The 26,408-nt window shown below is 36.5% G+C and overlaps 1 long non-coding RNA gene across 1 annotated transcript; it reads left to right on the forward strand.

Annotated features, from left to right (window-relative positions):
* The first annotated feature begins 539 nt into the window (after positions 1-539).
* LOC125367703 lies at positions 540-25,259 on the forward strand. The gene is made up of 3 exons (XR_007214129.1): positions 540-554; positions 8,701-8,704; positions 25,188-25,259. It is a non-coding gene; the product is annotated as an uncharacterized LOC125367703 (long non-coding RNA).
* Positions 25,260-26,408: the final 1,149 nt, after the last annotated feature.

The raw sequence follows: 26,408 nt of genomic DNA on the forward strand, positions 1-26,408 counted from the left end.
AGTAACCAGTCAGAGGCATATATCAAGTATATATCAAGTAACAAAGGCAAAAATGCAAGTCTCTGACCAGAGGGAAAATGGGAAGGCATGGACATTAAGTGGGCAAACAACTATTCCTCTTGATCTCTTGGCTCTGATTAATTTTGGAAAGGCAAGTTTAAATTGACTCCGTTTAAGATGAGATTTCATCTCCTCTTCTCTCCATGGTTCCTCATTGTCAGGATTGACCTCGTTCTGAAGGTCTAGGTGCTCATTGCTTGGATAGCTTGTCCCAGTTGGCATCCATGGGGTTTGAATTCAAGGCCTGGGCACTGTCCCTGAGCACTTCTGCTCGAGGCTAGTGCTCTACCACTTGAGCCATGGTGCCACTTTCAGCATTTGGCTGGTTCTCTTGAACCAAGCTTCCAGCCTGGCTCTTTGCTAGTTAGTTGGGAGATGGAGTTTTAGAGGGATATTTTTTTTCCTGCCTGGGCTGGCTTTGAACTGCAATCCAAGGAATCTTAGCAATAAAAGCCCTTTTTATTTCCAATTAGAGCAACAGGAGAACAATAGGAGTAGAGCTTACCTATAACTTGTTGAGAATTGACCAACAAATACTTGCCAGAGTTCTGCTGTAACACTCAAGAGAACAGCAGACTGAATGAGATCCATGTGCCATCAAATCAAATCATATCATTTAACCTTACTGGCAGGTGGAAGAGAACACAAATGAATAACAATCAAGAGGACAAAGGGTCAGGACAATATAAAAGTCTCAGCTTCAGTAGATCTGAAGTGGTTGTGTCTTCCATCCAAATCAGCAGGCCTCATTAGTCATGTGCGATGGAGGCTGGCAGGAGAAATGGGTTGGATCTGGGCATTGCTTTAGTGGCATCTCTCAGAGTCCACTGGATTGTCACACCTCCTGATGGGTTGCCTGCAAATTTCTACACAGACTGGTTAAAGACATTTGAAATCTCCCAGTATTCCCTGGTTGCTTACTCTGGCTTTTGTAGGCTGGTGCCATACTGGTTTAAGTAGGGTGACAACTTTAAATAGATTTTAGAAGGCTTGGGCCTTTAACCATCTTCCCAGTCACAAAATCCAAACAGGCCAAAGGCCAACCAAGTCTGCTCTCTGCAGCAGCCATGACAGTTTCTGAGAAATGGAGGGGGAAGACACCAGTGCTACCCCAATGCAACCCTGTGGCCACCAAACACAACTCTGATGCTTTTAACCTTGGAGTAAGTCTCAGTTGCATTTCTGTCATCATAGGTCTGATATAAGCCCAACTCTAATCTTGAGGGGGGAAGGGGTGAAGAGCCAGGGAAGGAGCATTCTGGGTCTGTCAAAATCTTCACAGGACTCCTAGATTCCCTGAGCAGTTTTCCATGCAAGAGGGAGAATAAGGAATCACTAGTAGTGAAACCAGGCAGTTTGGGAGCAGACTGTGGAGGCAGCTTCCTGTAGCCATGGACCGCCACAGTCCACACAGCTAGCACACATGTCAACCTGCATCCTATAGAGCAAAATGTCAATCCTGGGTCAGAAAAATCAAGGTTAGCAGCCATATTTGTACACTCATTCCAAAATGACTCTGGTCCCTTGATCTTAAAGAGTTTATGAGAGCACAGGAGAGAAAAATGGAGAAGCAAAACCTTAGTCTATACCAAAGAATTGTCAGGATTAGATGTACACTTGACTTTTAGCATAGATGGACATAAAGAATAACACACTGGTTTTACATCGTTGTACTTGTACCACGTGCTGCATATTTGAACCTTTTGGAGTTTTTCTTAGACACATTTGCTTGTACCCAAACATGATCAGTTTGGGTTTAAAACCTGTTTGTTTTTTTTTCTTTTGCCTTGGATTCTGGTGATAAGAGTCAAGATTGCCTCCAGGCTGTTCACTGTGACTCCACCCACAGGCTGCAGAGATCAGTTTAACACAAGACTTTAATTAAATTAAGTTAAAATAGTATTCAAAAGCAAGTAATTTTGAAACCATGATGCCAGTTTTTACATGTTTTACCAACAGACAAACAGACATACAGACAGTTGTTCACAAGCTTTGGGGCGCGCTTAGAATTCTTTTTTTCAATTGGCTATGTAAGTTTTCTACAATTCCAGTGGCAAAATGATATTATTTTGCCCATATTTTAGAACCACATGGTCAGTTAGAAAACAAAAACTTTTCCAGCAAACAAAAATTTTCATAGATTATCTGGCGAGAAAATGGAGAAGTCACATTTTGAGAAACCAGTTCAGCTCCAATGGGGAGCTGAAGTGGGATGCTATGACCAGAGAAGGACCAGGAGTTGGGAGACAGGACATGAACATAACACAGACATGTGGCACAGCGTAATGGCGGTGGAGCTAGTCAGAGCCTTAGCAGGCTCACAGCAAGACACCTTCACCTCTGAGCATTTGAATTTCAAGGCCACAGTTACAGAGCTCAGGGTGGGGGGGCAGGGTTACCAGGAGCTTGAGTCTCCATATCCTGGCCCTGCCTGGAGGAATTTGGCACGCCCATTATCTAGGGGATGGGTGGGCTTCCACCTCCAAAAGTTTTTTTTTGTTTTTTTCTTTTTGAACCTTGATGGAACCAAGATGGCACTTGTTAAAATTAATTCTATTGTCTACCACGTAGACAATGCTAGCGAAAATTTAGGATTTAGCCAACAACAAGCAGAATTTAACCAAATATCCAAGCTTAACAAACATCAATAACAAGAACAGAAAACCTTTCTTTCTGTCTTTCAAAACAGATGTTAAACAAATATTGGTACTTTTGGAAGCTAGTATCAGCCCATCCTATATCACAGGCAGGCAGGCAGATTTTTAGAGACAGGCAGAAACAGAGAGAGAGATAGAGGGAGAGAGAGAGCGAGAAAGAGAGAGAGAGAGAATTCCATCTTCCCTAATAGAAGTTATGTAAGTCCTGTAAAATATCAGAGGTCCCATGAAGGGACCACATGGATTTCCAAATTTGGAAGATTGGGCTCAAACTTGAGCAGCTTTTTGCCACTGTTGAGAGTCCTGAGGAATGTTAGTTAGATTGTGCCCCTCCCATGGTAAGTGATTAGTGGAGCTGAGGAGTTAAGTACCAAGTGTCCTTGGTATTACTCTGGTCATCTGAAGTGTAGGAGACAATCAGCAATGAGGTTGTCACCCCAGTTGCTGCATCCCGGACCGAGCTTGGACGGTACGGTCGCCTGGAGTGGGGCTCAGAACTTGGCGCCAAGATTTTTTTTTTGTTCTCTTTGTGTGGCTCTGAAGCCTTTCTAGTATTGCTATGAAACCACAGCCCTGTGGCCCTAAGGTAAATCGGAAAACTGGATCTGATCCCCCAGTTAAATGATCACTCACCCTGGTTGGAAGTTCAAATCTGTCATTGTTGTGGTGTTTGGAAGTAGAGTGCTCAGTCAGGAGAAGTTACCTCGGTGGTCCTCTGGGTGTGCTTAGGACAGCAGAATAGGTCCTGGGGAAGATTAGACCACCCTAGAAATGGCAGTGCAAATCCACCAGGGAATCTATGCTGGCACCAATGAAAGGATATGTCCCGGCCATCCCAGGGGACCATGCAGAGATAATCACAGACAGGAGAAGGTTCATAGGGAGGTTTATTAGTGGGGCCATAGTTTCCATGGGAGAGGGAGCTACATGGAGTCTTCACCTTATCCAGGTGGCAGCTTCTCTCTCTCTCTCTCTCTCTCTCTCTCTCTCTCTCTCTCTCTGTCTCTCTCGGGGATAAAGGGGAAGTAGGTAGGTAGTGAATAGGAGTGGCTCATTAAGTATGGGTGGATCTGGGGGCTAGTGGGAGGAGCTGCGCTGATGATTTCAACATTTCTTCTGTGTCTTGCTAGTGGTGTTCTCTTCAAACTAATTTTTATTTTTCTTGGAAGATGTTCATTGTATACTGGTTAAAATTAACTTCATTAAATAAGCTTTAATGCTTCAATATTCTAATGGTAATGTGTTGAGGAGGAGTACTGCTTTAATCCCATTATTAGCATTTGCGAATACCTCTTCTTTTCCAAATAGTCCTGCCTAAGCCACTCACCAACCATTTAAGCTTCCTACACAGCTTGAATGTGGGTTGAATGAAGTGTGTACCATTTCATTCAACTTTTTATTTCTTAAGATGGGGTTTCATGAACTGATTTCTTGAGAGGCCCTCTGGATCTTATCCTCCCTAACTGAGCCTCTAGAGCTGCTATTTCCAGCTATGACTAAGAGTAATGTCTTCTGAGTTATGCATTTAATTTTAAGGACAATTTTACCACTTTCTAAATAAGTGAATTCTCAAGCAACCAAACATATTTTTCATCCCATACTTATCTAGATAAAAAAGTTTATGTTGTAGCTTTAGTATGGCCTTGTTTGTTTTTATTTGGGAAAATGCGCAAAAATGGGGTTCTGGGTCAGACGGGAGTTCTGTGTTTATCCTTTTGAGGAGCCTTCATACTGCCTTCCAGAGTGCTATTACACCAACAGTGTAGTAGCATTCCCTTTTGGCCACATCCCTGCCAGCATTTGTTGTTATTGGGGTGAGGTCGAATCTCAATGTTGTGTTGATTTGCATTTCTTTTATGGACAGAGATATTGAGCACTTCCTCAAAGCTACCAGCACAACCATTGCAGCATTATGTGCCATAGCTAAAATATGGAAGCAATGCAGATGCTCCTCAGTAGATGAATGGATCATGAAAAAGTGTACATATATACAATGGAATTCTGTGCTTCTTTCAGAAAGAATGACATTGCACCATTCATAAGGAAATGGAAAGACTTTGAAGAAATAATACTAAGTGAAGTGAGCTAGACCCAAAGAAACATAGACTCTGTTTTCCTTCATTTGTAATAATTAGTATATGTCTAGGATAGCCCTAGCAGAAGATCACAATAACTCAGTAGCTATGTAAATATGGTCACATAAGATGATGCTAAATGAAATGAACTCCAGATATGGAAACAAGTGGTTTTTTACTGTTATTATTTTTAATATACCATGTGAAATTATTTCTTGTTTCTTGCATTTTTTTTCCCTGTGGTTTATCCCCCGTTGTCACTATATTTCATTTTGGTACTCTGGGTATTGTATATATACTTATCTGAATTAGGGAAGGAAATGGTGAGACAAAGGATGAAAGGCAAACCAGGGCTAGGAATGAAGCCCTGGGTTTGATTCCTCAGCAGCACATAAACAGATAAAGCTTGAAGTGGTGCTGTAGCTCAAGTGGTAGAATGCTAGCCTTGAGAAAAAAGAAGCCAGAGACAGAGCTCAGGCCCTGAATTCAAGCCCCAGGACTGGCAAAAAAAAAAAAAAAAAAGGCAAACCAACATAACAGCAATATTTACAAGACAATATGTTGTAAACTAACTGTACACTTTGCCAGGTGGGATTGGGGAAGAGGGGAAGAGGGAAGGTGTGAGAAATATTCTCACTACCTTACCTATTTAACTGTAACCTGTCTGTACATCACCATCACAATAAAATTAAACTTGAAAAATAGTTTATGTTGTGAATGAAATGAACAATTACTATATGTGTGCTCAGCATAAGGCCAGGAACATGAGAAAGTTATATTATGTCATAAATACATTACAGTTTTATCAAATGTATGATACTTGCACGAACAAATTAATCTTAATTAAACCTTAGTACTTAATACCAAATGTTCTCTGACTACTGCTTTTATTGTATTTCAGAGCTGAAATCCACTTAGAAATTTTATTCTACATGTTGTAGTCACAAGGCATTTTAAAAGACAAAGTTGATCGTGTTTTCAATTTCCTTTATTTCAATTAATTTATTATAATTTAGCTCTGCAATTGCTCAGTGCCAAATGTTACCTACTTTCTAACTATTACTTAGATTTATTGATCATAAAGTACATCTTATTAAAAACAGTTGATTGTAAAAATAAAGTAGAGGTAAGTAGTAAAGTAGAGTAAGTTCTAAAAGAAGAAAGGCATTGGAAAAATATAGGTGACCTTCATTTGAAAAGTATAGCTGACCTTCATCCGTACTGATTTTTCTGCTTTCCTGGGAGCACATTAAGGAGAGAATGATCTCAGATTTCCACTAACGTCATGACCTGCAGCACTTGCAGCTTCTTCCCAATATTTCTGCCAATTATGAAAGTCTTCCTTCATAATTTTGTCATGTGCTTACTTGTTTCCTTATACTAAGCTGACAGCTTATTCATTTCCCTTGGCCTTGACCTTGGCTTTGGCATACACAGGAGGTACACAGGCTGTCAATATGACCATCAGAACAAGGCAGAGAACCTCTGGCAGCTAGAATCTGGGACGACTTTGTCATCTCCTGCAGATTTATATTGTTATTGTGTGATTATTCAGCATTCTCCTCCCCCCCACCAATACATTAGAAGGCATTCCAGTGCTGGAGGGCTGATACATGTAATTAAAGAGGTGTGGTTTTTGCTATTCCCTTCCCATCTGAAACAACTCCAGTAGCATTGCATTACTCATTAGGAGTCATAAGCCCTGACCTACTGGATACTCAAAGGCCTCAAAGGCTAGGGGTGGACAGCTTGGAAGGGGGCCAATATTGCATCTGACTTTGAGTGGCCAAATCAGCTCGATAAGAGTTATACTCGGGATCTCATATTTAGAAAACAATGATTTTAAGTGTTTCCATTAGACCCAATATTTTTAGCTATTTAATTTTTTACATTAAATAATTTAAGATGCAATATAAATGTAGTAATACAGCCAATTAACGATTGTTAAAAAGGATTAAAATCAAAAGATAAAAGATGGATGAGTGAAAAATATAGCAAGAATGCTCAATGTACACATTTACTAGAGGAAGTAGGAAATGTGAACTGAATCTACAATCCTTTTCAAGTTCAGAAAAAAGTAAAAAATATAAAATAAATGGGAGAAACAAAAAATTTCTTATTATAAAGAATTGTACTTTAATTTTTAAGGAGACCTAGTAAATTGAAAGAGTCTCAAAACCACCATTAGGGGGCTGGGGATATGGCCTAGTGGCAAGAGTGCTTGCCTCGTATACATGAGGCCCTGGGTTCGATTCCCCAGCACCACATATACAGAAAATGGCCAGAAGTGGCGCTGTGGCTCAAGTGGCAGAGTGCTAGCTTTGAGCAAAAAGAAGCCAGGGACAGTGCTCAGACCCTGAGTCCAAGGCCCAGAACTGGCAAAAAAAACAAAAACAAAAACAAAAAACCACCATTAATGTCAGTTTCCCAACAATTCCTTGTATGAGTGCACTTCTAATTTCATGAGGAGTCTTCCAGAATCTTTTCACAATAGTGATATTACATCTGAATGCTCTCCTCAGCAGACAGCAGTCAAGATTAAAGGATGTCTATAAATGAAGGAATATTATGCAGAGGGAGATGCAATAGAGAAGATAAGGATGAAAAAGCAAAAGGAAAGGAAGAGAGGAGGGAGAAGAGAGAAAGACAAAGAAGGAGTTAGTCGAGAAGAGGAGAGGAAGGAAAGAAGGAAGAAAAGAAGAAAGGAAGGGAGTAAGAAGGAAGGAAGGAGATTGGAATAATAGAACAAATTTAGAAAAATGGAGTAGGGGAAATATACAAAAGTAGTTTTACTTATATTTTTGGGCTCAGCAGGGACATTTTTCTTAAGAAATATGTCAGACCACAATAATTAGTAACAAAATTACCTACCCTTTGCCTCTTTGTTCCCATGATAACTCTTTGTTCTTAGCATTTCTTATATCATTAAATAACAGCCTCCTTCTGGCTGCACAGCTTGGAGACCTTGAGATCATCCTTGCTCTTTTTTTCTCTTTTTATTCTTCACATCATGTTAAGTCTATATTCGCAACAAATATTTAGTATCTTATGATTTTTTTTCTTACTAGGCAGCTATTCTTGTAGAAATGACTGTTATTTTGGAACTGGATTTTGCCTTTGCTACATAATTAAATTCATGCTCTATCCTTTTACATCCACTAGTCATAGTTTCATTAAAGCATCATGAAAGATTCTTTAAGAAACAAAATTAAATGAAGGCATACTGCTTTAGAAAGTAGATGTTTCTCATTTGAGACTAAAAAACTTCATTATGGTTCATGTGGTGTTAAATTGTTCGACTTTTCTTCCTCCATCTAATGTAAGAAGGTCACAGCTATTTTCCCAACTCAAAGGTTACTATTCAGTCACTCTTTTTTTTTCAAGTACTTAGCAGTTCATTGACCATACAAAGCTTGTTTTTGTTTCAGGAACTTTGTGCTTAGTGTAATCCAGGCCCTCTCTGTAACAACTTTTTCAATTTTGCTCAAAAAAATTTATTACTAAGAGAATTTCCTTTGATGCTCAATCTATCAACATCTAATATACTATAAATGTTATTTTAAATATAAACTTTGTAACTTTAAATTGCTCTGCAGATTACAGGTCTTAAGATATTGCCCAATCTTAGTCTGAAAGAATTTCTGATAAATTAGAGTGTGGCATTATTCTCTGGTTGGTTTTAATATGAAGAATGTTATTATATCCCTAAAATGTCCTATAGGGTCATTTAGGATCTGTAACAATTTTGAAAGTGTAAATAAGAAGTGAGTACAGTCAAAATACTTTTGTACACACCTGAAAATAGAAGAATGAAGCTTGTTAAGGTTTGTTTTGGAAGTAAGGTTTTGGGATGAGGGAGGATGCAAGAGGCACTGAGTCTCATCAAGGTAAATTGTATGCATATATAGACAAGTCTAAATGAAACCCCCTTGTATAACTAATTGAAAATAAAAATAAATAGGGAAAAAGTATACCCACCAAAGATTCTTGTGTTCTCAAAATTAGATCCACTTTTCTCATTCACTATTCTTTCCAAATAGTCAAGGTATATATTTTGAGTCCTAGAATTGTGCTACTTGGCATATGGCAGTGCAGTTTTAAACCACAGCCTTTGAATACGCAGTGGACCAGTTACTTCCCTAGCATTGCTGCTTCTCCCCTTTCTGAGAAGGTCATTTCCTATGTGCAGCCCACTCAGGACTCAAGCTCCAGAATATCCTGTCCTCAAAAAAATATCTACTCAAATAAACTCAGATGACACATTTCCTTCCATTTTCCAGTTATTTCTATTCCAAATTGTCTCTATGATGCAACTTAACATATGTTTCAAACATTTTTTCCCTTTTAATACTTCAGTCTTTTTCTATTCTGTGTCCAAATTAAATGAAAATTTCGTGTGAGTTTTTTTGTTCAATGCTTTATACTTTTAATTTTTAGATAATTGCATATAGCCTTAAATGTTTTTCAATGAACATTTGGACCTATATCAAATGTTTTAACTTTTGCCTCCACTGTTATAGATATAAATTCAGAAGGAGAAAAAGGTAATCATAATAAATTATGGTTCTCTTATTGCATTCTTCCTTTCTTCCTGATAGCTCAAGGTTTGTTTCATATCCAGTTACTTCCTGTGACTAGAAATTCCTTTCATTATTTTAATAGTTTATTTTCACTAGAGGAAAATTATAATATAATTTCTTTACCTATGTATATCTTCCCTCTTGTCTCCAGGATTTCTGTTGTAAAGATTGTTGGCATTCTAATGATTTTTTTCAATAGGTGAAGTTTTCACTTTTCTTGTTTTGTTTTGTTTTGTTTTGTTTTGTTTTTGCCAGTCCTGGGGCTTGAACTCAGGGCCTGAGCACTGTCCTCGCCTTCTTTTTTTTTTCCCCCTTAGGCTTCTTTATTCACAAATCTGAAATATTAATGAAGTATTATCAGGAAAGCTGCTCTTTCCAATGTTATCATACATTCTCCAGGTCAATTACACAGGATGAACCCAAAATTCCTACAGGTTAACATTTTAAATTATTTAATAGATGGAAACTCTAGATCATACATACTATATCTAAATTCTGGCAATATGTTAAAAACAAAATGATGGAACTAATACCTGATCTTCATTTTACAAAAATAACTGTAGACAAAGTAACAGCTATCATTTAAAAATGCCTAAGCAAAATCCTAAAGACTGGGCATTTCAAAAAGGTCATCTATAAAAAGTTATATTACTTAATATGTGTTCCAACTCTATACCACTTAAGGTATTCTATTCCATCTCTCTGACCATACATCAGTGTAATAATTTTTATGGTTCTAGCAGATATGAAATGGGTAGCATTTACTAAAAGAGAACTTAAACACACCACTAAACTCTAGATTCTCTTAAATCTGAAAAAAAAAGTATGTTCCTTTTCAAATATCTGAAGATATTTGAGATGAACATAAGTGGGTCAAATGTAGCACTGTATCAAATAAATCATAAAACTTAAAAACTAGATCATACTGTGTAACAACCTAACTCAAATTTTTGGGTGAATCCTAAAAGAAGCCAAATGGGCAAGGAGATACATGTCTGTGCCTGTAATCTCAGCAAACAGGAGGCTAAGGATTCCAAGTTCAAGGTCAGTATGCACTGTATACTTCCAAGCCAGCCTCAGCTCTGTAAGAGCAAGACCCTGTCTCACAACATTAAGTACAAATAAACAAGTCCCTATGACATAAAACTTAGAAATAACCCCAACACTTTTCTCATATCCTCCCCAATAACTTCCTCCTACCAAAATAACTTGTTTAACTTATTTGTCTAATTTTAGCTGCATTTTTATATAATCTAATAGCACTGGGAAATGTCACTCTAACATTTACTCTCAAGAGGAAGTATAATAATGCTATAATATACAGGTTATATTGTTGTTTTATCATATCAGTGTTGATAGAAGTTCTAACAGCAATGTGACACTTGATCAGCTGCAAACTCCACTTCATTTCTTCATTAACTTTTCTTTAAAAAGCTAGCAAATAAAAAATACACTGAAAGCAGGGAGGCACTGTTGTAATCTCCAAAAGATAGAAACCAAAAAAAATGAAAATCTGCTAAAATCAAACTCTTAACTCTCAATGATTATAACTTACAGTATATTCTTGAAGTCACTAAATCATTCCAGAATACATGCTTTCACTCTATTCCATGTTATATACAAAATTCACCTGCATAATCTAACAGTCACTTTAGCTATCAATACCAAATTTCATTCCAAAAGTTGATGGTTTTGAGATGATAGCTCAAGGCTAGCACTATACCACTGAGCCACAGCACCACTTCTGGCTTTTTTTATATATGTGGTACTGAGGTATTGAACCCAGGGCTTCATGTATACTATGTGAACACTTTGCCACTAGGCAATATTCCCAGCCCAAGTTTTCACTTTTCTTTTTAAGAACATTCAATATTTTTTCTTATTTTTAAACTATTTATAATATTTCATGGTATAGATTTCTTTGGATTTTTGCTGTTCTATTTCATTCAGTCACATGAACACATAGGTTTATTTCTATTTCCAAATTCAAAATGTTCAGAATGTTTTTCAATCATTATTTTTTAGCATTTTACCCTCTCCCTCTTCTCTCTGCTTTCTGGAATTCTGCTGACATGAATATTTCATTTTAGACAGAATAAGAACTTCCAAGACTTTGGGTTTTGTTGTTGTTTTTTTCCCCATTGTTCAGGTTTAATAATTTTTTGTGCTTTTTTCCACTTCAAAAATTCTTACTGTCTCCCATTTAATTCTTACTCTCATCCTCTGAACTTTAAATTTTGGTCATTGTATTTTTTAATTATGAAATTTCTATTTACATTTTGTATACCATTTATTCATTTTCTAAGACATTAAATTTTGTGCCAACCCCTTATTTTTAAATTTATCTTAAGCTTGTTGAAATCCTTTGCAGAAACATTTTGTCATGATTGATTTAAAATATTTGTTAGGGTATTCTAAGTTTGCTCAATTTGGGCAATTTCCTATCTCTAAAACTCAGGCTGACATTTTCCTCATTCTTGGCATAACTAATTTTCAATGGACAGTTTTAAATTTTTGTAATATGGGACCCCAATTCTTCTGCAAGCCTTCTATATCAGATGTCTATGTCTAAAATAGCTCCCACAGAAGTCAAGTATGGATAAATTTTGGGATAAAGGTAGAAAGTCTAGATTCCTCAGTCTACCAGGGGGTTAGGCTCATCATTACCATTGAGCTGAGTTGGTAGGAATAGTTGCTATAGTGCTTTCTACTGTCAGCATGGTGAGGTATCATAAATCACCGCTGGGTGATGCAGTGAGTCCTGAATCTTCACTTGCCTTTTTATCTGACATGGGAAGAGGAAGAGTTATTTTGTTAGTGCTGCTTGTATATGTAATTTGATATGTATGTATTATGTAATACATGTAATATGCAATCCCTGAGAGCAGAAGATAATGGTATTACACATGGGACAGGTGTGTCTCCCCACAAAGTTGGTAGGAATGACATTCTCAGCTTCCTGTTTGACTTCTGTTGACAATATTTTAGGAAGACTAGCTTCAAACCTTGTTAAATTCTAGTATACATGGTATACTTTTCCTGTGATGTTGGACTAGATTAGAATGTTTCTTGTCTAATGGTTTAGATTTTCATTTTTCTGCATTTGTTTTTATTTTCTTGGTCTTTTGCTTAGAAAGGTCATATCTTTTAATCTTTTCTTTCAAATATTTGTTTGCAGTTCTTGGTGTCTTCAAGTTTGACCCGTTGCACTTACAAGTTTGAGATATATATGAGGACAACAAAAACTCAGGAAAACTCTACTGTTCCATTCTTTGGGTACCACAATGTTGTGTAGTGATCTATTTATACAGTAGAATCTTTGATGAAACACTCTTGATATCTATGTTTTTAAAAGGTGGATATGTCCAATTTTGTCGTTACCCACATTAGGTCTTTCTGAATCTATACCTTCTGCTCAGCTACAGAATTGTTCTTCATACCCTGAAGAAAATTTATTAAGTGGCAGTTCTAATTATGGTGATGGAATTTTATCCACAGGAAAGCTATTCAGGAGCACGGAAACACTTTGCTGAGGTATAGAGCAAAAATTTGTTCCAGTAATTTTATGTGGGACAAGTATTTTGTCCCTAGGTCATTTTAGGATTTATTTTAAGCTCTCAGAATGACTGCCAGGAAACGTGGACATTTCAGTACTTACTTAAATAATATGAGCATTACCAAGACAAACTTTAATATTTGGGGACCTAATACTTGAAAAAAAATAAAACAATCATGAAACAAAACTCTTGGAACAGTAAGTAAATGAGCTGCCTCCTGTATCATCCTGATTTCCACAAACTACCTAGTGTTTAGAAGTTGTAGCAACATGTAAGAGAAAGAGAAAGAAAAAAAAATTCTAAGCATATTTTCTAATACATGCTTAAAAGTGCCACTGTATGAGTCATCTATAAGCTGAAAACTTGTAGTTATTTCTATAAAAAAAGGTTTTGTCCATTAATGTGTGATCTGTGAGAGAGAAAACTGTCACAATGTGCCATAGGGAGAGAATTAAGTTTGGAGCCAAGTAAAAATTTTTAAACTTCTTTCTTAACCAAAAACTATTATGTATCATTGCTAAAGAAAGATAGCCTCAACAAAACACAGAAGCAAATACATGAACCTAAAAAGGAGAAGCAAAACGACAGATTTCATAGCCAGAGAGAGAGAGCACTTTTATAAGCTGGGGACTATTTCAAACTATTTTCTAGCCATAAGAAAATACATGATGTATGACTTTTGTGTTAAAATCACCTCTAACCATCACATTCAAATATATACCATCAGGCTTATGTTTCACAAAAATAATGAATTGTCCATAAAATATCTCATATTAAGTTTCTTACTTTGGTTTCTGTAGAATCATTATCTATAACTAAATAAGAATCAGAGAACATGGGAAATTTGAAAGAAATACATTGCCAATCAGAAGATATTTAATGAGAACATGGAAATGGGGTCCTTATTATTGAGTGACTTTTGGGGACATATACAATATGTATATTTAAAAAATATTTTTTCAGTGAATCAATACTATAGTCCTGGGAAATACACATCAAGTATTTCCAATTTTTATGATGAAGGTAAAGAATAAAGTTGTTCATTTATAAAACAAGAAATTGAAAATCTAACCCAAGTTGTCTGACTTTAAATGAAAATTTCATTTTTGTGTATTTTATACATACAAAAGAAAAATTTGTGTGTAAAATGTTGTAAAAGCCCAATTGTACAAAACAAAAAACATGGTCATCATCATGTTGAGATTGCCAGCACTCCCATGCCTTGTTGGCATTTATAAAATTCTACTAAATTTCACTTTGAAGGAACACACACACACACACACACACACACACACACACTACAAGGGAGCAGTTGTTTGTGAGTGTTTTGGGCAGGAGGGAAAAAAGCAAGAATGTATTGTGGGAGTTCAGACAAAGAGCAGTGTTCTCAATATGAAGCCACACCAGAGAATGAGTTCAAGCCTCAGAAAAAGAGTAGGGGGAAGTAAAGCAATAAACAAGGTCAACCTTTATTGTAATAAAAGATAAAGATTAGGAATGTCTGCCACATTTATTATGTTCAAATGTCATAAAAGTTTGTTTTTTTTAAATCAGAGAATTCTCTTGTGTCAACACATTCATTTACTGACCAAAAAGTAAGGGAGGGGAAAAAAAGAACAGAAATTCATAAAACATTTTTCTTGCACTGAAGAAGAATATCTTGTAAGGCACACTTAGGAGAATGGAATGGTGCCTTTCAGATGTTCTACACAGATTATTACCATGCCCTTTCTTCTTTCTCTGCCTCTGGAAGCTTACTAGATTGAGATTTTTATTATTGTTTGGCATGGCATGTATATTCTGAGTTTCTTAGGTTATAAACCAATCATTTGACTAATAAATATTTGGGATGTTAGCATTCTTAAATATGAGTTTGTCTCTATGGATGCTGGTCTTGTGGTTTATTGAGCTGATACAGACAGTTGGAAAATATTATCACACTGCTGCAAATAAAGTTGTTAAAGAAGAGATTCAAAATCTTGTCTCTAATGAGCATGGGATTTCAAACACATAGACTAAATAGACTGAGAACCTTGTTTTGAACATGGAGTGATTGAGAAGACAAAACATGATGAAGTGCAATGAGAGGAATAATGAATATGGTTTTGGTTATTTTGCTAAAAATTGGAGGATAAGGGATAAATGAGGAGAAGAAGGATAATTTAATGGGAAAGGAAATTAGAAGAATGGGAGAACAAAAGTTATGGAAATGTTATTCTGACATTCTACATGAAAGATCATTGAATGCTCCCAATGACAGGAATAGAATTTGAAATTTTGAGTGACCCAACAGGGTAACAAAAATGTATCAGATGAACTATGTCAGTTATGTAAAATTACATTTTAGTGATCACCAAGTTTGAAAGCTGACCATTTGATTAAATATTCTAGCAGCAAATAACTGTAAATTCCTTAATTTGGGCAGGAGGAAGAACATATTTCATAAGTAGTATGTTAAGAAAGGAAAAAAGAAAAATATTTTCAAAAAGGAAATTATTTTCCTACTAAAATGTTATATAAGAATTTATACATGCTGATAATTTTAAAACTAAAAGATCTTGAAAGTATAGAAGAAGACAGAGTATATTCCTAACTATGAACTTACAAGAATACTGTCTTTCCTTCCTTAGGATGGCTTACATGTGCAAAATTCCAGCTTGGTGAAAACTAACAAATAAATACATGGTTTAATTATAAATCTGGAATTGTCAAAAACACAAAAATAAAATTATTTTTCTCTTTTCTGAGTTATGTTTGAGCTAATTCAATTATTCATTAATTTGAACAACCAAAGTAATTTAAAAACTTACAGATTTTTCTGTTAGTCATAAAAATGGTCCAGACATGACTATGTATTTACTGTAATACATTTGAGCAGACTAGAATGTTTCCCCAACTTGGTAAAATGCCAATTTAGCACAGAATCTTAAGTATCTTAAGTAGCAAAGCTTGAAATAGAAGAAATAATTTAATATGTCTGAATTTTGTTCTTTTGGGAAATGGCTCTCAGATACCTAGCACATATAATCATAGTATCTTCTGATAGTCTGTAATTAATTAAACATGTTTGCTAGTCAACACAAAATTTCAAGTGTTAGTTTTCTTGAATAACTCAGAAATACTGGTGTGTATGATGCACATCGTTTATTTAATATAAACATACTTTATATAGTGTTTCTATTTACTAGAAGTTACTTGCCAGTGTGGATTAGAATAGATTATTGTTGTTTCATCTTTAATATGCATTTTCAGTCTATAGAGCCTCTACTTGTCATACGTTTGAAACTTATTAAATACATAGAGAATGATTAAATATTTTTCAATTAAAATGTCAATTCTTTAATTAATTAAATTTAATTAAGAAATGCAAAAAACAAATGATATCATAATTAAGGTAGTGAACCAAAGCTGTAAGAGAGCTGTAAGCTGTTTTATGCATACATAATTATGATTCAAATGATCTAGTTCCTTTGTGATCACTGCAGGAAATACAAACATTCACAGTATTTTTTTTATATGAATAAGATGTAAGAAATGGAAACGAATTGCTTTCTGGAATGTAGCGTTAGTGAACGTGGTAGCCTTGGAATATTTATTATATAGTAGCTTAATTTCTAAAAAGGAAAGTAGAAAATAAATATTTTAAGAGTACTTAAATGAATTTTGTGGAAAATTTTTCTTACTCATGTGTGTTTGATGTTATTCTTTTATTATTAGAGATATTGGAAGGATAATAATATAGGTAAAAATAATACTCAATCTGCATTCAATATATCAGCAATAAGAGAAGGGAAAAATAAGCATTGTATTGTTTGATACCAATAAACATTTGCTAGTGTTTCCAGAGTGATACTAAAGAACTGTGCATTTGAGGCCTCATCTGGATTCACTGGATTCATAACGTCATGAACTAGTAGTACTGCCCAACATGGATGGAAGTTATGACTATTTTTGTGCTTGTTTTTTTTTTTTTTGCCATTCTTGGCTTATAACATTAGTAGCCTTTATTGAATGCTGTAATTTTATGAGATAAATAGTATTTGTTATTAATATCATTCTAGTTTGTCCAAATATAAAGCTATGAATAATTCAATTTTTATGGTTGCTTGTTAATTAGTAGTGATTATCACTCATGTTGCCCAAAGATTATGATTTCAATGATGTAGTAGAATTGAGAAATGGAAAAAAATGAAGAATGTCACAATAGAGGAAAATAATCTTTCTTACTTTTCCAACTGAATATTTCTCCTTTTCATTTTTGCCTACCTTTCTCATTGCTTAAATTTTCTTCTGCTTCCTAAACAGCATTATTTAAAAATTGTCTGCCTTTTACAGTAGCTAAAATTGAATTGATACATGCAGTTTGTCCATTCTAAGTTTATTAGCAAGTACTCAGCAGGAACTACCCCTCACCAAGTGCATTTCGGGTTGCTGGCAGCCACTCATGCTTTGGACGCATGCCTGCCTGCCTTTTTTCTTGGATAAACGATGCCACTTGAAAAGACAAATACCACTATAATTCTTGTTGAGTTAGGACACAAGTCTTCATCTAGCACACTATGATTTCATGAAAGCATAAATCCGACTCACAAGATAATATCTGAGTCAGCTGTTCCTACTTTTATGTTGAATCTAATTAAAAGCTTGAAACAAATGCTTGTCAAACATTCTGTCCCACTTCAGGGGCAAGGGTGCATATCGAAAGTACTGAAACAGCAAACTGAAAAATACAGCAATTGAAAGGGCAATAGGAAATCCTGTAAAAAGGAGAATTTGATTATCTGACAAATGAATTTAATTAAATGTAGCATAAAATATATTAAACATGTTCAAGTCTGAAAGGCTCAAATTAGAAGTGTGGAAAGATGTCAGGGCAGGTGGCTCCTAACAAATAATAGATAAATCTAATACCACTGTTTACTAATATATTTTATTGATTGTTTTACAGTTTGTAATAAATTTGAGTATTTACATTGCCCTTGTCTAATGAATTTTTTCTATCTTTTGTTTCAGTGCACTAGGAATATGTAGTAAGTGTTGTGACAAAAAGTATAATAAATTACTTCGGAGATATAGTGACTTTCAAACATTGGAATGTGAGAACAAAATATTTACAGGGCTAACAATAACATAACATACATTAGGAGTTATAATGATCCAGGCACTGGTGGCTCAGGCTTGTAATCCTAGCTACTCAGAAGGCTGCAATCTGAGAATCACAGTTCAAAGCCAGCCGGAGGAAGGAAAGTCTGTGAGACTCTTTGTCTCCTATAAACTACTCGGAAAAAAGGTGAAAGTGGTGCTGTGACTGAAGTGTTAGAGTGGTAGCCACAAGAAAAATAATCTCAGGGACAGTGCCCAGGCTGTGAATTCAAGCCCCAGGACCAGCACACAAGAAAAACAAAAGCAGAAGCAGAAGTGGAAGAAGGTATAATGATTTGTCTCCAACTGAGAAACCACAACTGGGACATGGGCTGGATGGGAGCAGTGGCACCTGGTTAAGCCGACCATAGCCATTGACTGCTTTCTAAGCCTTCTCCTTCTGCTGTTCAGGAAGAGGCAGAAAGTGAAGAAAGTGGGAGGCTGCATTTCAGGAATGGAGAGCCCTGATTTTTTTGAGTCTTAATAATGAGCCAGAGCTGGGTGCCCATGGCTCGCTCCTGTAATACTAGCTACTCAGGAGGCTGCGATCTGAGGATCGAGGTTCAAAGCCAGCCTGAGAAGGAAAGTCCTTGAGACTCTTCTCTCCAATGAACAACCAGAAAACCGGAAGTGGCGCTGTGGCTCAAGTGGTAGAGCGCTAGCCTTGAGTTGAAGAGATCAGGAACAGAGCCCAGGCCCAGAGTTCAAGCCCCAGGGCTGACAAAGTAAGTTAATAATAATAATGGTAATAATAATAATCAATATTCTCAAGACTAGACAAAAATATAGTACTCTGATAAAAAATAATAATTGAGAGAAGTTTGGGGCTTAGAATAGTCTCTCCGGGCCAGAAATGCTTATAGTGTAGGTCAGCCTACTGAACTTCTGCTTATGGCTGAGAAGATCTGGCACTAACCTATCATATAATCAAAATACAAAATTGGTTCCTAATTTTTTTGTGTGTGCATTGATTTACTGGTTGACAAATGCAGTTTTAGAACTGTAATTTTTTTGAATAAATGGAAACAAATCCACATTTCCTATTGATGAATGTTAGAAAGGTTTCACATGTTATTACTATATCATCTATGGTGCATTTTGGCAGCTTTGTGCATCTTATAGGTGCCAGCAAGCACAACAGCATGCCAACTGGCTGGTAGTGGTGACAACATTGTTTATGTCTTCTACCTCCCTGAAGCATTAAGAGATGTAAACATTCTGTCCAGGTGTGTGTTAGGAATCCTGTTTATATCAGTGAGTGTCTTCCTGCTGCCTTGAAAGGGAGGTTATAGAGCATCCTCCTTGGAAAGGCTTAAGGAAGAAATGCAAATTATTTCTGATACCCCAGTAATTCCCCATGCACTAAGAAGAATCCAACTCACTTCACTGTGTGTGTCACATAGTATTAAATAAAGCTGTGACAAAGCTTCAAAAGTCTTCTCAATACATTCTGATTTAATTGCTAACCATGCTCCATACTTCATTTTTTATTTTCTGCTGCTCCTGGGGCTTAAACTCAGGGGTCTGTGTGCTGTCCCTGAGCTTCTTTTTGCTCAAGTCTAGCACTCTACTACTTGAGCCACAGCAACACTTCCAGCTTTTTCTGAGTAGTTTATTGGAGATGAGAGTCTCACGGATATTTCTGTTTAGGCTGGCTTCAAACCAGGATCCTTAGATCTGAGCCTCCTGAGTAGCTGGGATCTACAGGCTTGAGCCACCTGTACCAGACCTTACTTTATTTTTAAAACTAAAATTTCAGGACAAATTCTGGGTAGAAGGGCACACTGAGACAGTGTGAACCACTGAAGGTGAAGGATTGGGGTTTTTACAGAATTTTTAATATTATGTTTAAGTAGTTGTACGAAGAAGTTGTCATTCAATGAAGCATGAACACAGTGCATCTTAAAATGCTAGTGATAACCTTTTAAGTGACAGTTGCAGATTTGGCGAGACTTGGAAGTCCTTAAACAAAGAAGAAGATAGCATTGCCTTATTCTTAGAAAACAAACAATACTCACACAGTTACAATCATTATAGATATGTTCATAGTAAGGATTTTATTTTATTTTATTTTCAAATTTTTATTATCGAACTAATGTACAGAGAGGTTACAGTTTCATACGTTAGGCATTGGATACATTTATTGAACTGTTTGTTACCTCGTCCCTCATTCCCCCCTCCCTCCTCCCCCTTTCCCTTTCCCCCCATGAGGTGTTCAGTTCATTTACATCAAACAGTTTTGCAAGTATTGCTTTTCTGGTTGTTTGTCTTTTTTTTTTTACCCTATGTCTCTCGATTTTGGTATTCCCTTTCAATTTCCTAGTTCTAATACCAGTATAGACTGTTTCCAATGTACTCAGATAAGATACAGAGATAGTGTAGGTACAACCACAGGAAGGTGATATGGGAATATCATCAATAATAGAGGCTACAATTACATACGGCACGTTGAAAGTATAACAATCGTTTCCATAACATGGAGTTCATTTCACTTAGCATCCTCATATGTGATCATAAGGGTATAGCTATTGGGCTCTTGTGATCCTCTGCTGTGACTTGCCTAAACCTGTGCTAATTATTCCCATCAAGGGAGACCATACAGTCCATGTTTCTTTGGGTCTGGCTCACTTCACTTAGTATAATTGTTTCCAAGTCCTTCCATTTCCTTACAAATGGGGCAATGTCATTCTTTCTGATAAAATTCCATTGTGTATATGTACCACATTTTCCTGATCCATTCTTCTACTGAGGGGAATCTGGGTTGGTTCCAGATTCTAGCTATGACAAATTGCACTGCGATGAATATTGTTGTGCTGGTGGCTTTACTGTGAATTTGTTTGTGGTTTTTTGGATAGATACCCAAAAGTAGGGTTGCTGGGTCATAGGGGAGTTCTATATTTAGCCTTATGAGGCATCTCCATACTGCTTGCCAGAGTGGCTGAACCAGTTTACATTCCCACCAACAATGAAGTAGGGTTCCCTTTTAGCCACATCCCCTCCAACAATTGTTATTGTTAGTTTTCTTGATATATGACATTCTTACTGGGGTGAGATGGAATCTCAATGTTGTTTTGATTTGCATTTCTTTTATGGCCAGTGATATAGAGCACTTTGTCATGTCTCTTGGCCATTCTCATTTCCTCATCAGAGAAGTCTCTTTGTAAGTCTTTAGCCCACTTGATGAGGGGGCTATTAGTTCTTTGCGGTTTTGTTTTGGAGGAAGGTAATTTTTTTAGTTCTGCATATATTTTAGATATGAGGCCTTTGTCCATTGAATGGCTGTTAAAGATCTTCTCCCAGTCTGTGGGCTTTCTGTTTATCTTGTGAGCTATGTCCTTTGCCGTGCAGAAGCTCTGCAGTTTGATGCAGTCCCATTTGTCCAACCTTTCTTTGATTTGTATCCTTTCTGGGTCATTGTTAAGGAAGTTCCGTCCTGCTCCAAGGAGCCCACGTGTTTCTCCTACTCCTTCCTTTAGTGTTTTCAGGGTGTCTGTTTTGATTTCGAGGTCTTTAATCCATTTGGAATTGATTTTGGTGCATGGTGATATATAAGGATCTAGTTTTAGTTTGTTGCATGTGTTGAACCAATTTTGCCAGTACCATTTGTTTCTGTTTTGAAGGCCTTGTAGAATTCTGCAGTGAATCCATTTGGACTTGGGCTTTTCTTGGATGGGAGATCATTTATTGCCGTTTCTATTTCAATACTGGATATGGGTCTGTTCAGAATGTTTAAATCTTCATGGTTGAGTTTGGGGATATGAATTTTTTTCTAGGAAATCATCTGTTTCTTCCAAGTTCTCAAATTTGTTGGCATAAAGGTTTGCAAAACAGTCCCTTATTAATTTCTGAATTTCAGTTATTTCTGTGGTGATGTTGCCTGTTTCATCTCTTATCTTGTTTATTTGAGTGTGCTGCCTTTGTTTTTTGGTCAGTTTTGCTATGGGTCTGTCTATCTTGTTGATTTTTTCAAAGAACCAGCTCTGTTTTGGTGATTCTTTCGATGTTTTTTTTTTTGTCTCTAATTGATTTAATTCTGATTTGATTTTAATTATTTGCTTCTGTCTATTGACTTGGGGTTTGGCCTGTTGTTCTCTTTCAAGGAAATTAAGGTGCTTCCTTAAATTATTGAGTAGCTGTTTCTCCAGTTTGTTTGGTGTATGCACTCAGAGATATAAATTTTCCTCTGAGTACTGCCTTTGCTGTGTCCATGGTTAGGATTTTAAAGCATGACTTTATCAAGACCAAGATCATGCAACCTGTATTCCTTTTCTACAATCAACATCATGGAAAGTAGTGGAGAATACGTTATCTGAATCTTTGAGAATTGTGTTCCTTTACAGATGGTTATCAGGAAGATAAGAGAGAATTCCATGAAGGACAACATGGAGAAATAAACATTTTATGGTTGAGCAAAAAACAAAACAAAACAAAACAAAAACCTCCAAAAGTCAACCTCCAAACTGTCTAATAAACTTCATTATGTAGAGTTTAAATGGTATACAGAATCAATGTGCTTGGGAGTTTCTTAACACATTTAGAACTCAGGCATGAGGCCTTGGCACTCTACTGTATTGTTTTAAATTGGTTTGTCTCTCATCACCCATGGCTTTTCTGTCAGCATTCAACCCCAGTATTTAATTTAATAAACTAGAATTAGCTTGATATTGCTATAAGTTTTAAATGAATACATACACATCTCTGTGTGTGTGTATGTTTGTGTGTATGACTATATAAGACTATATAATTCCTTGCAGATCCTCACCTAGCAGAACTTTATAGTGAAATAACTGCACGAAGTAGCTAGAGTCTACAGTGCACCCAGGTTATACACCAATAAACATCTGCACATTTGTGTACACTTGTTTTTAGGGCTGTGATGAACACAACAACACAAGATTAAATCAAGCACAGTAGAAAATGATGCAATCAAGAGACACAATAAACATCAGATATTGAAGATTGCCACTTGCCTAGCTAGCTATATAATTTTACACTAAACGTTGGTTTAATATGTAGCCAAGTATATATAGTATAATAAATATACAAATTATATAATAACATATAAACTAGTAACTGTGAGCATTTCCCTTGCCTTAGGTCCTCAGCTCCTCCCATTAGCCCCCAGATCCACCTACACCTAAACTCCCTGCCCTAGAATTATAATGAGTCAATCCCACTCACAGAGAAGCTGCCACCTGGATAAGGTGCAGACACCATATTACTCCCTCTCCCGTGGGAGATATGGTCCCACTAATAAACCTCCCTATGAACCTTCTTCTCCTGTCTGTGACTATCTCCACATGGTCCCCTGGGATGGCTGGGACATATCCTTTCAGTAACCTCATTGATTATCATCATCAGTGAACATCATGAAGTATTTATAATTATTTGTGGGGCTATGCCTTCATAAGATTAGCACCAGTATCACTGTAAACACAAGTATTTACTTGTAATGCTGCATTAATGTGGTAGCATTATCACTAAATAATAGAGAATTCTCAGTTCCATTACCATCTAATGGAACCAAAATTATGTCTGCCATCCCTTGTTTACTGGAACATAGTTACTCAGCATCTGAATATAGATGTGAATCAATGTGCAACAATGAAACAAACTTTCTTTTCTGTTTCTCTTCTGTGGTGCCACAACATCATAAATATCCTAATGTTCTATTTCTCTTCTGTTTTACAAATGTTAGTGAAATGACGTTCTTTCATTTTTCTCCGATGTACACAGGGTAGGCAGAGATCATGATATCTACTCACAGGATCTGCTCTGTTGTGCACAGAATTCACTCTGTCTTGCCACAGCTGTTGGAACAACAATCCATTCTCATCATGACTGGCCTTTTTATCTGAGGAGCTTTCCTAAGAAATGTCTTGGTCTACTGACATTATCAATTTAAAGACGTTCCACCTGTTAATTCATTTACTAGACATAGTGTCAATAGTTTCTGAATTCTTTTTTATCTTTGTCTATTGTAGGGCTTGAACTCGGGGCATGGAAGGGCTCTCTAAGCTTTTCTTGTAAAGACCAGAGCTCTACCAATTTGAGCCATAGCTCCACTTCTGGTTTTCTGGTGGTTAATTGGAGGTAAGAGTCTCATGGACTTTCCTGTCTGGGCTGGCTTTGAACTGTAATTCTCAGATCTCAGCCTCTTAAGTAGCTGGGGTTACAGATGTGAGTCACCAGAGTCCAGCTTTCTGAATTCTTAAAAAAATTATCTTTAAGTAGTTGTACCAAAGAGTTGTCATTTAACAAAGCAGTTTGTGAATACAATGCAACTTGATCAGTGTTACTCCTTTCCCCACTCTTCCCAAACTTCCCAATGTATCCCTTCCCTTCCCTTTAAAAAAAATTTTGTAATACACACATTGTATTCTTAACCCTGAATTCTATGTTAAGACTGTAGCTTTCTCTGGTAATCTGTGAATCTATATTTTTGATTCTGAACTAGCCTTGGACTGACTAGCTTCCTTATTTTCATGCCTTGTGGTTAGTGAAGCAATGGGCCTGAATGAAAGGCCTGATAGTGGGCTTCAGATATCACCCTGGCTGCTGATGAATAAAGGGATTTCATTAACTCACTTACTGCACATTTAAAGTTTCAAATGTAATCTACTTACAATTCTGTAATGACTGCTGTAATTAACTACCATTGACATTTTTTTCTGAAAAGTTACATTTGAATAGGAATTGCATAACTGGGATTTTCCTTATGTTAACTTTATTTAGTACTCATGTAATAAATATCACTCTAGTATCACTTTTCCTTATTCCTAGAAAAATACAAACATTATCAAAAATTAAAATTTAGGCTTATTTTTTGTCTTCTATTAAGCTACATAATTCTCAATTATAGTATTGTCTCAGTAATTTCATAATATTGTTTGTCTAAGAATGACATTGAAAGAGGCTATACGAGCCCCCTTGAGTAGGAAGTTACCCAAGCCCCTCTCCCTCCGGGACACGAGGACAAACCCCCCATCCTGTCATCTATTGTCATCTGGACTTTGCAGTTATCTGGACTTTGTAGCCTGCAAGCAGTCTCCCAACCCCACCTTGAGGGGAACAAACAAAAGGCGCCAGCCCTGTTCGGGAAATTGTGTCCAAAAGGTCACTTCCCCATTCCAAGAATCCGCGCACACATGCAGCTTGGCACATATCCCTTACCAGCCTAAATTAGGATTCCTTAAAATGATTGGTAAATGTATGTGACTCAGTGTAAAATGATTGGCTGCCTGCGTGCAGACCACGATGTGTTACTTTAAATCTATTGGTTACAAATGCGCGGGCTTTACCCTAAGGGATAGTAGAGTCCTATATAAGGTCACCCTCAGAAAAGCTCGGGGCTCTCAGTTATTGACTGGTTTACGGTCATGCTGTGAGCCCGAGCCTGCTCGAATAAACCCTTTGCTTTTGCATGAGAACGTCTCTTGGTGTCCTCCATTCCGTGGATGCGCTTCTCGACCCTTTCAACATGACCCTGATCCTATGACAAAATCCTTGTATATAAAAGTTAAATGAATGTCCATCCTGGCATCTAGATAAAAAAGATGCAAGGCTCTTTTCTCTATGAGAGAATTTGGGTCTTCCATCCATCTTTCTCCTGTCCTGGGCTTCTCCCAGGTACTCTCTAATAGGTCTCTGGAATAGCATCCAGACCATGTTGAACAGCTACAGAATAAACCAAGCCATGGTCATCTTGAGAAGGGATGCATGGAGCCAGGCCAATCTGATAGGTCCAGAAACTGGACTTGAGTGTGGCAGCCTGATCCAGGACACAGACCAATTGATCTGGGGTCAGCATTTTTAAGAAAAGAAAGATAGACAAAGACAATACCAGGAAGCAGTAGAGGCCATTGGACATTAGAACATCTGAAAGACTGTGAGTATAGAATAGAAAGATCTGAAAAAGAAATGGCCTTTAACCTTTAGTCAGTTAAAAATATGATATATAGTTATATTTTATATATAGAAATAGATATATGTACATCACACACATTTATATACATATGTACCATTTATATACATATGCATATGTATATAAATGTGCTGTGCTGTTGGGAGAAAAACAAAATATTTACATGGAGAAAACATTGAAATGTATAGTTCCATTAATTGCAAGACACTCACAAAAAAAATCCCATAAAAATTCATCCAGTTTTATGGACTCTATGGTCTCTCTCATAGGGAATAATTAGCACAGGTTTAGGCTAGTAACAGCAGAGGATTAAAAGAGCCCAATAGCTATACTCTTATGAACACATAAGATGATGCTAAGTGAAATGAACTCCATGTTATGGAAACAACTGTTATATCACTGTTGTAATTACT

The sequence above is a fragment of the Perognathus longimembris genome, chromosome 19, assembly GCF_023159225.1.
Source record: "Perognathus longimembris pacificus isolate PPM17 chromosome 19, ASM2315922v1, whole genome shotgun sequence".
NCBI classification, from domain to species: domain Eukaryota; kingdom Metazoa; phylum Chordata; class Mammalia; order Rodentia; family Heteromyidae; genus Perognathus; species Perognathus longimembris.